The sequence below is a fragment of the Pristiophorus japonicus genome, unplaced genomic scaffold, assembly GCF_044704955.1.
Source record: "Pristiophorus japonicus isolate sPriJap1 unplaced genomic scaffold, sPriJap1.hap1 HAP1_SCAFFOLD_42, whole genome shotgun sequence".
NCBI classification, from domain to species: Eukaryota; Metazoa; Chordata; class Chondrichthyes; family Pristiophoridae; genus Pristiophorus; species Pristiophorus japonicus.
The window spans coordinates 3,219,772-3,235,246 of NW_027254090.1; the positions used below are offsets into that span (position 1 = coordinate 3,219,772).

The 15,475-nt window shown below is 43.9% G+C and overlaps 2 pseudogenes; both read left to right on the forward strand.

Annotated features, from left to right (window-relative positions):
- The window catches only part of LOC139250748 (histone H2B 1.2-like), a 156,291-nt pseudogene that overhangs the window by 92,202 nt on the left and 48,614 nt on the right, over positions 1-15,475 (forward strand).
- On the forward strand, positions 2,050-2,284 carry LOC139250769 (U2 spliceosomal RNA; annotated as a pseudogene).

Here is a 15,475-nt window from a genome sequence, read left to right on the forward strand (position 1 = left end):
GCCTCACAGTCACCGTCTGATTCCAACATCATATCTTCATTCATTACCCACCTTTCCCCCAAACTAGAACTGTTTTCAGTGGCATGGCCATTCCCCATACTGAGGCTCTCTAATTACCGAGCAGAGCATGAACACCGGCACAGACTGGTTAGCCCGAATGGCCCATTTCTGCCAATATATCTGATGTAATTCTATAGTCTCAGTGTAAGTGGTCCAAGGATTTGGTGCCTCAGTGTTATTGGTCCCAGGATTTGTTGTCACGGTATCAGTAATCCCTGAATTAGGTGTCACGATGTAATTCATCATGGATTTGATGTCTCATTGTAAATAGTCCCTGGATTTGGTGCCTCAGTGTAAGGGTTCCCTGGATTTGATGCCTCAATGTAAGTTGTCCCTGGATTTGGAGTCACAATGTATGTGGTCCCTGGATTTGGTGTCAATAACACCTCATCACTGGGACTGAGGGCAAACCCGCCGCCCAGCGACGCATTCAGCACAGAATGATCCCACTCAAATCTATTCCCAATTAACACTGCCAACATTAATTCACCAGAAACAGTCCAGTGCCTGCAAGGAACTGCAACCCCACGTCTAACTTCAGTGAAACACACAATATAAAACATTTGAAAGGAAAAATAAACCCCATCATAGTTCAACAAAGGCACTTAAAGGGCTGTAAATCCCATTCACTCATACACCTTCTTCACCCCTTCTCTACACCTCCCCCTTCGCAACTACTCTTTCAACCCAACTCCCCAACCCCTCACCCCAACTCCTCTATCATCGCATTTCTCTCAAACCCTCAACCCAACACCTCTTTTACGCCTACTCTCCAAACCCTCCTCACCCAACTCCTCTTTTAACCTACAATTTAATTCTTAACATCACTTACACAAGTCATCCACACTGGAGGTAAATCTCAGGAACTTCTGTGATGGTGAGGTGATCACTGGGCAATAAAATGCAGAGACTGGTGGGAGGCTGCTTATTACCCTCGGTGAGATTTACTCCCCTTTCCCACAGTATACTGCGGACAAGTGGTCACCTTGGTAAAGGAATGGTCAGTGTGACATCACTTTCGAATCAAGAGCACAAAAGACAATGGGTCATCAATAAATGGTAAAGGGATTAAGCACTCTGCAATTACATTGTAAATAAGAGCAAATAAACTGCTGGAAAATAACTGGCGAAAACAATAGCTTATCTCTGTCGAATTCATTGTCAAAAATTAAGAATGATGTGTTTTGTTTACACACACGCTCACACACACGCATATAGGGAAAAGACTTTTTTATGTGCACGTTTCAGTTGTTGTGCTTAACCAGAAGCTTAATTTTACTTCGGCCTTTAGGACCTTGCGGGAGCACACCGGCGGTGCTTGCTGTGTGAGGATACAAGGAGACAGCGCGCGTTTGCTCCTCCCAAACCTGGGGGAATGGAGCAGATATGTAAAGGGACCCGGACTCCCTTTCTCTGCCTGTTTATACTTAAAGGAACAGTGCAGTTTATCTCGGAGTGTCGGGGGACTTCACGAACCGACCTCCCATTAACAGTTGTTCCCTTCTGTACTGTGCAGTGATTGAAAAGCTGTCGATTTCAGTGACTTGCGCCTTTCCAAAATGTCACACTCATTTTGATGATCCATTTGACTTGAATTTGGAAAGACTTCAGAATTGTGCAGTGTGACGAAAGTTTCGTTTGAAGCTCGAGTAAAATGTGTTTCAAAATACTATTTCTAACCCTACCCCCATCCCCCAAATTTTAGAACACTCTGCAATATTGACTGGGAAGTTCCCAAGTTCGTTCCTTGATCTGTGCTGTTGGTGGATCTCAGCCAAGGCAGCAGTTCAGGGGTTATAATTGTCGTCGGTACCAGTGGGCTAAATATGATTAAAAATTAGCCAGTGCCCCTGCTCTTGATACCGATCCAATGACCTCAACTGGGTAATCACCTCAACTAGGAAGTGTGTGGTTGTAATTTGAGGGCAGGACTGGACTCGACTCTGATTCCTAATACAGTGGTAATGTGAATCCTGTAATTAAAGTAACAACGCTTCTCGGCCTTTTGGCTAAGATCAAGTGTAGTACCGTTTCTGACCAGCCACCATGACCCCAGGGTGGTTCCTCCCTGGTCACGAAGGTATATGCTTGCATTTTTGGAAACAGGAGGTGGGTGGGGAGGTTTGACCCATCCACCTCCACGGAGGTGTGTGGGGGACCTGACCCATCCACCTCCATGGCACGAACCTGGTATTGCAGTACTTCCAGGAACGGTGCAGTGGCTCTAGGCCTTTTGGCTAAGAGCATTGGCGCAGAGTGATCCTTGGCATGTGCAAGGTGACCTCTGGCGTTTGTGATTTGACAAAGAATTGGAACGATTGGCTACGAATTTAAAAAAAAAACGTTTGGAACTTCAATTTGCAGGTTATTAGAAGGTGAGGGTCTACAGCTGGGAAAATGAAACCAAACATCACGGCAAGATTTGAGAGATTCGCCGGATTGATCAGGATCAACCTGTCATCAGCCTTTGGAAAAACACCAATCACAGCGGTGAGAAACGGGACACATGTTCTATGTGTGGATGCACCTTCAACCAATCGTCTCGCCTTTGAGACTCGTGTGGCCACCTGACTCAACACTGTAAATGTAGGGACAGTGGGAATGGATGCAGATGCTCGTTGGGTGGAAAGACATCAGGGAGATACCGTTTACCAGCTTAATGTGGAAAGTGATTCAGTCTTTCATCTCACCAACTGACATTCGAGGACTTAGATAACAGACTTTCTCCTGTGAATATAGAGCTGTGTTACTGGGCCGTGATATTTTTACTTGTTCATCTTCTTGACTGTAAACCTTTGCCAATTACTTGATGTGAAGGGTTTACTTGTACATTTTTCTTTAAATACATTTACTGAGTGGATTCAAATTTAAATTGAAACCATATTTGCACGATTCTCTATTCACACATCGAAGGTGAGAGAGATGCTGTCAGGAACGCGCTAAGTCCTGGAGCAGAAACGGATTTACAGACTGTGTTTTGTGTTTAGTGATCCCATGCGTGATAGCTGTCTCTACTCTGGATACCAAGGCAAAGAGCGGCACTCTGGAAGGTATAAGGAACTGAGACTTCTCCCTGAGAGTAACCAAAGGCATGAGAACTGAAACAATCTCGAGATAGAAAGGAGAAAAGGACCAACATATAACAGGACATCAATTAGTCTCCTCTTATCATGGATATTTCAAATATCGAAACATTGTATTACTTGAAATATCAAAGTATTAAACTCCATCCCAGTTTTCGGGGTTAGTAATATCAGCAGAAACAAATCCCAACTGACAGAACGAACACGATTCAGTCAGGATGCGTTTAACAGCAGTAATAACAGTAGAACATTACTTCTGCAGTCACTTGTGAACACGCAATTCAGATGACTGAGTGAATCCCTTTCCACACTTCCCCAGTGTGAACTCGCTGGAGTTTCAGCAGGTTGGATGACTGAGTGAACCCCTGCCCACACACAGAGCAGGTGAACCGCCTCTCGTCGGTGTGACTGTGACAATAAATCTCTAGATCAGACGGGGAACTGAATCCCTTCTCACAGTCTCCACATTCCCACGGTTTATCCATGATGCAGGTGCCCTTGTGTCTCCCAGGTTGGATGATCAGTTGAAGTTTTGTCCACATACAGAACACGTGTAGTATCTCCCTGCAGTGAATGGTGCAATATTTTTTCAGCTGTGTATCTAATTGAAGCTCTTTCCACAGTCAGTGCACTGGAACACTCTCACGTGGATGTGTGTGTGCTTCTCCAGTCACACTGATGTCTGAAATATTTTCCCATAGACATGTTGTGGAAAAATATTTGCGAGACTGTATAATATATAAAGAGAGGTTTATTAAATCGGAGACAAAGCTTTTTGAGAAGTGTTAGAGACCCCTGTCTCTAACCAGCTTCTCAATTTGTTATCTCCAGTGAGGTTCTTTTATCTTACAAATTACGTCACTTTACATCACATGCTTTAGCACTAGTCCTTAAGTCTAATCATCGCATTACAAGGTTTACAAAGCTTTTCATACAATTACGGTCCAAGGCTGGGCTCTTGATATAATCCATCCTCGCATTGTGACAGGGCATTATAAACAAGTGCAGGATTTTTAGCAACGGTATAGACAAACATACCGCCAATTATCTCTCCAGTCGTTGATTATCTCACTTTCCTATCTCCATAACGCAAGGCCAGCATACCTTGAAGTCTAACTGTTTTTTTTTATATAAAGGATAATGCATCAGTATTGTCCCTTACAAAATTCATTAAAGGGGAAAATAAAAACAAATGTTTGGTCCCGTATACTAGTCAATTATATGTCCAAAAATACGCTCCAACAATATTCCCCCTTTTCGTCCTGGAGGATGTTAACGAAATCCAGATGACCACAATGATAGTAGCATGGTGTCATATATTCGTCCTTTGAGGTATGTTACTTCCCTGATGTTCCGTATGTCCACCTTGCCTGTAGCTCCAGGCTACCCTTCAAAGATAGTGGTCGGTGTCATCGTCGTCTGTTTCTTCATCCTTGGTGTCTTCAAGTATTTCCATCAGGTGTGCTTCTTCTTCGGCGATTACACTGGATACTGGCATCATTCAAGCCATCATAACTTTACAGCAGATATTAAAACACTCTATAATCAGACAGCAAGTAATTATTATTACAACCAGAATAATTACTCCATGCATAAGATAGGACCCACAGGATTCCCCTAACAGCCAGTCAAACCAGCCAGATCCTCCTGCTGTCGTGGATAACGTCTTTACGTCCCTTCTTATGTGATCAGCGAGGTTCGTTATGTTTTCTGAATTATCGGGAATGTAAGTGCAACATTCAGCTCCAATTAAGGCACATGTGCCCCCACTTTGTGCTCGTATATAATCTAGGGCCATTCGATTCTGGAGTACCATTGTGCGTATGGCTACCATTTCAGCCGTTATGCCCTCCATTGCTTCAGCAGGCTTGTTAACTATATGTTCCAGTACCCTCTCTAGGTTACATCATTCATCTATGGTGCGCCCTATCCCGAATGTGAGTATCATGCCCCCAAATAGCCTCTCTACCGGGTTAAGATCTCGTCTTAGTCGACCTGGTGTCTGTACTTCTGCTAAAGTACGTACCCGTCTGACAAAAGGGGACCACCGATCCCAAATAACAGCACCCCCTTCAGTCCTGTGGCAACCAGGGGTAGGCCTTATGCCCGCACACAAATAAATGCCATTGTATGCTGTTAGATTCGATCCCAATCTCTCTCTCAGCCCCCGTCACCACCTACACTTAGGGTCCCAGTTCTGACCACTTGTCTGATTCGTCAAATCCTCTATTTCCAAGAACCCCTGGTTTGTTGTTTCGCTGGCTATTATGTTCCACATGGTGAGGTTAAAGTATCCTGCTACAAAACCTGTTTCCTCACCAGTCAGGGTACTAGTGAAACAAATGACAGCAGTGGGCCTTCCAACTCCTGAGGTGTTGGTCAAAACCAGGAATCGTGGACGTACCGACCTATTGTATTCCGGCTGGTAGCATCCGTCAATGCATCGAAAAGGTAACACCCCGATCTCCACGTTTCTTTATCCCTTCTCTGGTTCCAAGGTGTAATTTACTTCCCCTGTATCGTTTTGTCGCATTACCCACTCCATTCCGAGATGTTAAGTGAGATTGACCTCAAAGGGATGCCTCCTTTGCTATGTATGGGGAAGTGCGAACATACCCAGAAACTGGAAAAGTTCTCATTTTGCGCATAAACATAAGACATGTACAAAAAGTTATTCACGGCTAACTCTCGTTTCGGTCGAGCTAGCAGGCCGGATCGCAATATATAGTTTCATCTTATTACTCTATAATTAACAAATAGTCAAAGGCAAAATGGCCGTATGGCTTTGAAGAATCTCTCGCTGTCAATCTGTAAATCGACAAACAACAACAACTAATACGTGTGATAAACGGCTGGTTCAAAAACCTTAAGCTGGGTCCGATGTTTCCATTGTCGTTCCCTTTCACATCGATGCAGGCACAAGTTTCTCTGCTGATTATAACCTCATACGGTCCTATTCATTTTTGGGGCAAACTCCGGTTTTCCCGGGAGGACCCTTACCATAACGCGACTTCCCGCCACCGGGACTTCAGGGAGCTTTGTAAGCTCTGCTTCCGCGTCTCTTTCTTCCTGATTGATCCTAACTAATTTACACATCCCTTTTAATTGAGTACTTATTTCCAAGCCATACCGTTTTATTTTGTCTTTTAATGGGCCTACATCGGCCCCCCCTGTTATGATGTTCTCTGGTAATTGCATCCTGTCATTAGTTCATAAGGGGTTAATCCGGTTGTCCGGTTTGTCGTGGTTCTTAACTTCATCAATATAACGGGTAATACTTCTGTCCACGTTTTTGCTGACGTTTTCATGGCCTTTGCCAGGGAGTTCTTAAGGGTATGGTTCATGCGATGTACCATCCCAGAACTCTGCGGGTGGTAGGGGATGTAGAATTTTTGTTTTATGCCCATCAGCTGTCATGTTGTTTTTTCAATTTTTTTTTTCCGGTGAAGTGGGTGCCTTGTTCAGAATACCCTTGCCACTGTTGAGGCAGTGCAATCACGTGTGGGGAATGCTTCCACCCCCCGGGTAAATTGATCTATAATCACTAGGCAATATCTTTGTCCATGGGATGGGGGCAAAGGACCTGTGAAATCAATTTGTATGTGTTCCCATGGCCCTCGTGGACGGGGCTGGTATCCCATTTTAATTTTAATGGGCCTGCCTGGATTATATTGTGCGCACGTAACACATCGATGGCAATATTTGGCGATATCTCTCCCGATCCCTTTCCTCTACCAATCTCTTCCAAGACACCCGGACATGGCCTCTCGTCCTGAATGAGACAGGCCATGATACAACTCCAGTAAGGTATTCTGTATGCATTCAGGCGCCATTACCTTGTCGTTTCGTCTCCAAACGTTATCATTCCCTTGCGTTGCGCCTTGCTTTGTCCACATACCTATTTCCTCCTCAGAAGTGTCCTGGTGTAGTTTCTCAATACTTATCTGTTCGTCCCGGGTCCCAGCGGCACTGACTGGGGCTTCCTCACACTCTTCCTGCTCGAATGCCTTCTGTGCAGCTACGTCTGCAGCCTTATTTCCCTGGTGACTCAGCCAATCTGGATTGTTTCGGTCCGGTTCCCTCCTGTGGGCTTTAATTTTAATAACCGCTACCTGTTTTGGTTTATTACTGGCTGCTAAATGAGCTTCTATTCTCAGCTGATGCTTTATGGGATGTCCGCTAGTTGTGATAAAACCCCTTCTCCCTCATGCTGTCATATAATCGTGTACTCCCCCGAATGCATATCTACTGTCCGTATAGATATTAACAATCTTATTTTCCGATAATTCCAGTGCCCGGGTGTGGGCTACCAGTTCCGCCACTTGAGCTGACGACGCCCCATTAATTCTCCATGATTTAACTGTCTCTAGATCCTGGTTAACTACGGCCTATCCGGTATGAGGTAGTCCCTCTACGTATTTTCGTGAGCCGTCCACAAACAAGGTTTGTTATGCGGTTTGAAGGGGGGCGTCATTTATTCTATCCTCTTCCATATCCTCACATACTTCTTCACAAAAGTGGGGTTCCCCTTTACTCATCATTCCTTCTGCGGGGTTGTTTCCGACATCGCTAATTATGGTACCGCTTTGTTGGGTGTGAAGAGGACTGCTTCCCACTTTGCCCGTCTCAAATTAGATACGGTTCTCAGTTTTCCTGTGTTTAACATTTCTACCAATGTGTGTTTAGTGTGGAGAATGATGTTTCCAGTCATCACCACAGTCTCGCTTAATTTTTACCGCCCAAGCTGCGCAATCTAGCGCGGCTATACATCTGGATAACCCAGTAGCACCGAGCTTTTGGTGGTAGAGTAATAGGCTATAGGTCTCCTTTTATCCCCGTGATATTGGGTGAGCACGGCCATATAGAACCCACCGACATTGTTACAGTGGATGTGGAAATCCTTACCCATGTCAGGCAGTCCCAATCCAGGTGCGGTGACGAGTTCTGATTTGAGTTTACTATACGCCTGTTCTTGTTCAAGACCCCACTCTATGAGATCAAGGGCCGGTTTCCCCTCTTTCACTGATCTTTGTATTGGATCAGCAATTTTTGCAAAATCAAGGATAAAGTTTCGGCTGTAATTAAAGAGGCCCAGTACAATCCTCACCGGCCTTCCCGTTAGTGGTCTAGGCATGTCCTTGTCAGCCTTTTTCCTATCCGAGGGCATTTCTTTCAGCCCCTTTGAGAGACAGTACCCTAAGTACAGGGCCTGGGATTTCCCTACCCGGGCCTTTTTGGGGTTAACCTTAAGGCCCGCCGTTTACAGAGCCCTTTATACTAAGTATAGGTTTGCCTGATGTCTTTCCTTGGTTTCTGAGGCTATTAATACGCCGTCGACATATTGTACAATAATATTTCTTGCCGGTACTTCTATTTGTTTTAGTATATCCCTTATGACTCGATGGAATATGGCAGGACTGTTATGGAATCCTTGCAGTAATCGGTTCCAAGTATATTGTTTATCCTCCACCGTGAAGGGAAATTTTTCTTGTGATTCTAGGTCGAGGGGAAGGGCCCGAAAACCATTGGCTATGTCTAGGACTGAAAAGATCTTATTTTCAGTGGATAATCCATTAAGGATTGTGGAGGGGCTGGCCACTATCGGGTGTAATTTGGGGGTGACCTTGTTAAGGGCAGTGTAGTCGATTGTGAGTCTATAACTCCCATCTGGTTTCCCTACCGGCCATGTTGGGGAGTTAGTGGTGCTAACTGTTTCTTTTACGATACCCTTTTCCACTAGCCCTTTTACTATTTCTACAACTGCTGTTCTAGCTTCAGGTCTAATAGGGTATTGTCGGTGTGGTTTATGAGATGGTCCAGGGAATTTAATAGGGTCCGTCTTCGCCTTCCAGTGTCTAATTCTGTCTGTGCCCAGACCCCGGGCACATAGGCACATATGCCTCCATACCCTCCAGTCCCGAAAAGCCAGTCAGTTTTTGTGGCTGTAGCTACACCTATACTTTCCACATGGTGGGCTATCTGTCCTAAACCTCCCTTACTGCCATCCGCCTTTGGCCATGTCAGTTTCCCCTTGCCGCAATCAATCAGGGGCTTAAATCCCATCATTACATCATTCCCCAATAGTGTTCCCTCACGAATCTTGCATACGTAAAATCTCATGGGTATATATAAGTTATCAATTTCCACCAATTGGGTGGTGCTCAGGTAGGCCAGTGTGGGCCGTCCATCTATTCAGTTTATCAGAGCCTTCTTGTCGGTGACGGGAAGGGGCATATTGTTAATGGATATTGAGGCTCCCGTGTCCACTAGCCTTTCACACTGTCGGCCCCCTACTGGTGCAGACACATATTTCCTTCCCTCCTTTTCACTTTGTACAGGGGCTGCCGGACATCACCGGGTGGCTTTGTACGCCTGCCACTTCTGGTATTCTTGTGCTGAAGGGTCCTTGCCTTATTAGGATAGCCATTTTTACCATAGCATGTCGCTTCCAGGTGTCCTTTCTTACCACAATACGTACATTGCTTTTCACTGCCTTTCTCTTTGCATTCCCTGGTAAAATGGTGCGGTTTTCCACAATTATGGCAAGTCCCCCTTTTCTGCCCTCCTCCTCTTCCCGTGGCAGAGATCTTTTCCTGCTTTATCTTTGTCTGAGATTTTTCATCCCCCCCCTCCCTGGACGCCACTAGCCCACTCGACCAGTTCATCATAATCCTGGGTTACAATTACTCCCATTTTTATAATGGTCTGGTGTGCAGCGGATAGTCCGTCCTTGAATGCCTGAATAAATGTTCGGTCACCGCAGCCTGGGTTTCCCTGTCCAGAGCATTCTTGATATATGTGGAACAATCGTTCCCCATACTCTGAGGCTCCTTCCCCTTTTTGCTGTTTGGTTGTAGTAATTTTACCCCAATTAGTAGGGGCGTTGCCTAAAACTCGTTGGATCTCGGTTTTAAAAGTGCCAAAGGCCGCCTGTTGACCATCTACTTCGGTGGTTAAAGGTACCGCGTGTGTCCAACGACCCCTGAAAAGTCGACATTGGCTGCTACCGTGGTTCCTCCGGCCACTGCTCACCACTGATCTGCCGGGCAAGCCGCTCGGACTAGTTGGTGGATATCTCTGAGGTGTAGTTGGTGGCCCACCCAAACTGTATCCAGCTCTGCCCAAAATTTAATATTCGCACATCGGGGCTGTAATTTACCCAGGGAAGCCATTATCTGCTGTCTTTCGCCGGGGGTAAAGGGCTTATAGGTCGCAGTGGGATTTACGGCCGTCCCCCCTCTCGTTACCGGCGCCACCGGGAGGGTTTCTAAATCTTCCTGACCCTGGGCGGTTGCTTCGCATTGATAATTCTAGTAAGGGGGCAGCGATCCCCCCCATTGAGATCGATCCTGGATCTGTTGTTCCAGCGCCAGGCATTTCTTTTCCCACTCTAAATTTTTCCTTTTTGCCTGGTTTAATTGTTTACTTTTTTCATCCATTTTCTCTTTAACCCCCTTAACCTGTTCAATTAGTCCACCTAACAGATGCAACAATAATACTCCGGCTTTTTTAGTTTTATCTTTCTTTTGTTTAACTGTCCAACTTCGCTGTTTTTCTAACGTCTGGGATACATCCCAACCGTACTTTTGCATTTTATTGATTAAGACCTGTCGATCGGTCATATAGGAATTAGTTAACGACCCGGGCGGCCCGTGTTTTACATTCCCTTCCATACCTTCCATCTTTGCCAGTCTCGGACGTTTCCCTTTGTTCCTATAATACTCACGCCCACGACTACTCTGTGGGGACTCTTTGTCTTCACAACAAAGCTAGCGTGTTTCCTTTCACCAGAGTTTTTCGGCTGTAGGTTGGAGTGATCAGTTCCCTTCCGCACCAACCTTATTTACCAAAGGGAAAAATCAAACTGTTAGTCAGCCTCTTCCCGCTATCTACTTACTCGTATCTTATACACTATCCCGTCGTGCCTGTACACCTCTCTTTTCAGTCTCTAACACCAGATTCCAGATACTGTCTTAAGTGATCACGTCTGATCGGACAGTATCCTGTCGTGAAGCCATTTTTTTGTGGAAAAATATTTCCGAGACTGTATAATATATAAAGAGAGGTTTATTAAATCGGTGACAAAGCTTTGGGAGAAGTGTTAAAGACCTCTCTTTGAACCAGCTTCTCAATTTGGTATCTCCAGTGAGGTTCTTTTATCTTACAAATTACGTCACTTAACATCACATGCCCTATCATCGCATTACAAGGTTTACAAAGCTTTTCCTCCAAGGCTGAGGTTTTTTGATATAAATCAGCCTGCTTTGTGACAGAGCATTATAAACAAGGGCAGACTATTTGGCACCGGTATAGACAAACATCCCACATAATTATCTCTCCAGTCATTCATTATCACACTTTCCTATCTCCATAACTCAAGGCCAGCATACCTTCATGTCTAACTGTGTTTTTTATATAAAGCATATTGCATCAGTATTGTCCCTTACAAAATTCATTAAAGGGGAATATAAAACAAACGTTTGGTCCCATATACTAGTCAAGTATATGTCCAAAAATACGCTCCAACATCCATTAGAAAGGGTTCCATTATTTTTCTATCTAATTATACCCCTTGACCACCGAGCTGATTAGTGAGACAAGCAGGGAGTGCAGTTTATTTACCGCCTAAAGTGATTCAGCCTATCCCGCTTTCTACTGCGTAATACAGTGACATAAAATTGTACTGTCTTTCTCGGATTGGTCTTTGTCTGTTTAAAATGGTTGTGCTGTCAGTACTGCTTCACTCGGTGTGTGTTTAAAAATGCACCGTGCTATCTGCAGTGGTAATGTGCTTAAATCGTTGGATTTGGAATTTAATGGAATTGTTCCCGAGTAGGTTAGAGCCCTACTCGTAGTGTATCAGTAGGTGTAGGCATTGGCTCGTAATCCGCTCTGATTGGAGTTCATTTGAGCTGAAATTCTTCTGAATTATTTTGCTGTAACTTTTAGGCCACCTGTTACGTCTCACTCCCCCAATCATCCACTCGTGTGAGTCCAGAGGATTGGGACATTTTTAAAATCCAACCAAGAACTACTAAAAATATGATTAAAAGTGGATAGATTATGAATGTTAACTTACACGAAATATAAAATTAGATAGTAAGAGTTTCTACAGATGTATAAAAAGGAAAAGTGTGGCTAAAGTAAATGTTGGTCTCCTGGAGGATGAGAATGGGGATTTAATAATGGAGAACAGGGAAATGGCAGAGACTTTGAACAAATATTTTGTATCGGTTCTCACGGTAGAAGTGACAAAAAACATCCCAAGAGTGGATTATCCATGGGCTATAGGGAGGGAGGCACTTAATACTATCATTATCACGAATGAAGTAATCAGAGGTAAAATAATGGGACTAAAAGCGGACAAGTCCCCTGAATCTGATGGCTTATATCCTAGGGTCTTAAGAGAATAGGCAGCAGAGATACTGGATGGTTTGGTTGTAATCTACCAAAATTCCCTCGATTCTGGGTTCGTCCCAGCGGATTGGAATACCACAAAAGTAAAGCCCCTATTTAATTAAAGAGGCAGACGCAAAGCAGGAAACTATAAACCAGTTAGACTAACATCTGTCGTTGGGAAAAAGCTGAAGTCCATTATTAAGGAAGCAGTAGCAGGACATTTGATAAAACATGATTGAATCAAGCAGAGTCAACATGATTTTATGAAAGGGAAGTCATGTTTGACAAATATCCTGCGAATCTTTGACGATATATCGAGCAGAGTGGGTAAGGGGGAACAAGTGGATGTGGTGCATTTGGATTTCCAGAAGGCATTCGATAAAATGCCACATAACGGATTACTGCACAAGATAAACGCTCATGGGGTTGGCGGTAATATATTAGCATGGATAGAGGATTGGCTTACGAACAGAAATCAGAGAGTCAGGATAAACGGGTCATTTTCCGGATGGGAAACAGTGACTAATGAGGTGCCGCAGAGATTTGTTCTGGGCCCTCAACTATTTAAAATCTATATTAATTACTTGGATGAAGGGACCGAGTGTAATGTAGCCAAGTTTGCTGATGAAACAAAGATGGGTGGGAAAGCAAATCGTGAGCAGCACAAAAAAAATCTTCAAAGGGATATAGACAGGCTAAGTGACTGGGCAATAATTAGGCAGATTGATTATAATGTGGGAACATGTGAGGTTATCAACTTTGGCAGAAATAATAGAAAAGCAAATATTGGCCCTGAAATTCCGGCTTCCCCGCGTCTGTACGGAAATGTCGGTTTTCAGTCTGCAAGTTTCTGACTTGCTGGATGGCCGTATCTCTGGATCAAGGACACTTGCAAGTGGAAATTTCCGAAATTTATTCTTACTAATGTCCTCAAAAAGCTTGCGCCTGAAAAAGCAGGCGCATAGCCGACTTTTACAGGCGCAAGTGTTTTAAAAAAACACAAAAACATATAAAAATAAAGTTATTAAAACATTTTAGAATTAAAACCCTCCCCACAACGGTAAGTTTGTTAAAGAAAATGTAAAAAAACGTGAATTTTTTAAAGACATTATTAACTTTAATTTAAATGGAAGTATTGTAATTATTTTTTAAATAAGTGTTTTAGCCGTTTGGGGCAGTGTTTTTATTGTTTCAGGCTCTATCACAATCATAGTAACAGGAGCATAGGATCCTGCGGAACTCCTATTACTATGATATCTCACCTGATTGGCTGCCCAAAGCTATGTGACTCCAGCTCGAGGCCGTGCACACGCTGCGAAGCACAGTCGAAGGAGTCCTCAAGAAAGTCGAACGTGGTCAACAGCTTAATGTAGATGCGTATTTTTTCTCTAAAATTCCATGGGAAGGCCAAAACGGCATTTCATGGCCCACAAATTAACTGGAGAAACGTTGCAACGTGATGCAATAAAGGGAGACCTGGGGGTCCTTATGCATTAAACACAAAAACGTTATTATTCAGTTACAGTAAGTAATCAGGAAGGCATATAGCTTGTTGGTATTGATTGCAAGGGAGATAGAGTATAAAAACAATGAAGTCCTGCTAGAACTGTACAGGCCACCACGTGGAGTACTGCGTATAGTTTTGTTCTCCGTATTTAAGGAAGGTAATACTTGCATTGGAGGCTGCTCAGAGAAGGTTCACGAGGTTCATTCCGGAGATGAGGGCGTTGATTTGCGGATAGGTTTGGTAGGTTGGCCCTATACACATTGGAGTTCTGAAGAATGCGAGGTGATCTGATTGAAACGTATAAGATCGTTAGGGAGCTCGACTAGGTGGATGCAGAGAGGATATTTCCACTCATAGGAGAAAATAAAACAAGAGGATATAGTCTTAAAATAATGTGCCGCCGATTTAAAACTGAGATGAGGAAACATTTCATGTCTCAGAGTTTTGTTAAACAATGCCCCAGAGCGCTGTGGAGGCTTGGTCTGAATATATTTCAAGCGGAAATAGAAAGCTTTTTGAGCAATAATTGGGTAAAGGGTTATGGAATGCGGACAGGGAAGTGGAGCTGATTCTATTATCAGATCAGCCATCATCTTATTGAAGAGCCGAGCAGGGCCAAATAGCCTACTCCTGCTCCTATTTCTTATGTTCTTATGTTCCAAATACAACACATCTTCTGGCAACGGCAGTGGGATATGGCTCAATGGATAAGGCGTCTGACTTTGGTGCTAACCAATATCCTGTCGGTACCGTATAACTCACCGGGTAGTACCTTTTCTATTCTGCTGTGAAACTGTCCCAAAACTGGCCATTTCTGATACTCCCTCACCTGAAGTATTGGAAGGGCTTTTGCTTACAGAAGCTGATTGTAGACTTTGAACTTTGTCGACCTGGATGCTCGGTCCATACAAGTGGTGAACTGGACTTTGTCGCAGGGTATATATGTTTGGATGCAAAAAACAGGAAACCGAAGGGCAGATCAAATTTTGGCTTCAGACGAGGTGGCCGTGTGGTTAAGTCGATGTACTACTAAACCCTTATACTCTGCACGTGTTGGTTCTGATCCCATTCTCGTAGTTTTTTTGTGGAATGTTTCATGCCTCTGTTTTTTTCATTGTACTTTTACCATGAAGCTCATGTCCAAATTCATCTTTTTCTACCAAGCATGTTGCACTCAACTCATGAAATTTCTCAATTTAATAACCGGGTCTCGATGGCTTTTAGATAAATGTAAATATAAACTTATGAATTTGCTCCATTTTCCCCACATTTTCCGAAATCTCAGAGCTTCACGTGAGCAACGTGAAAACTAATCAACTGAGTAAAGTTAAATGTTTCCTGGTGTATGCGGCGCTGTGTCGACTTGACATCTGACACCCGTGTTCCATTCAGCACGCAGGAACTCGCATGAATTTGGATATATTTA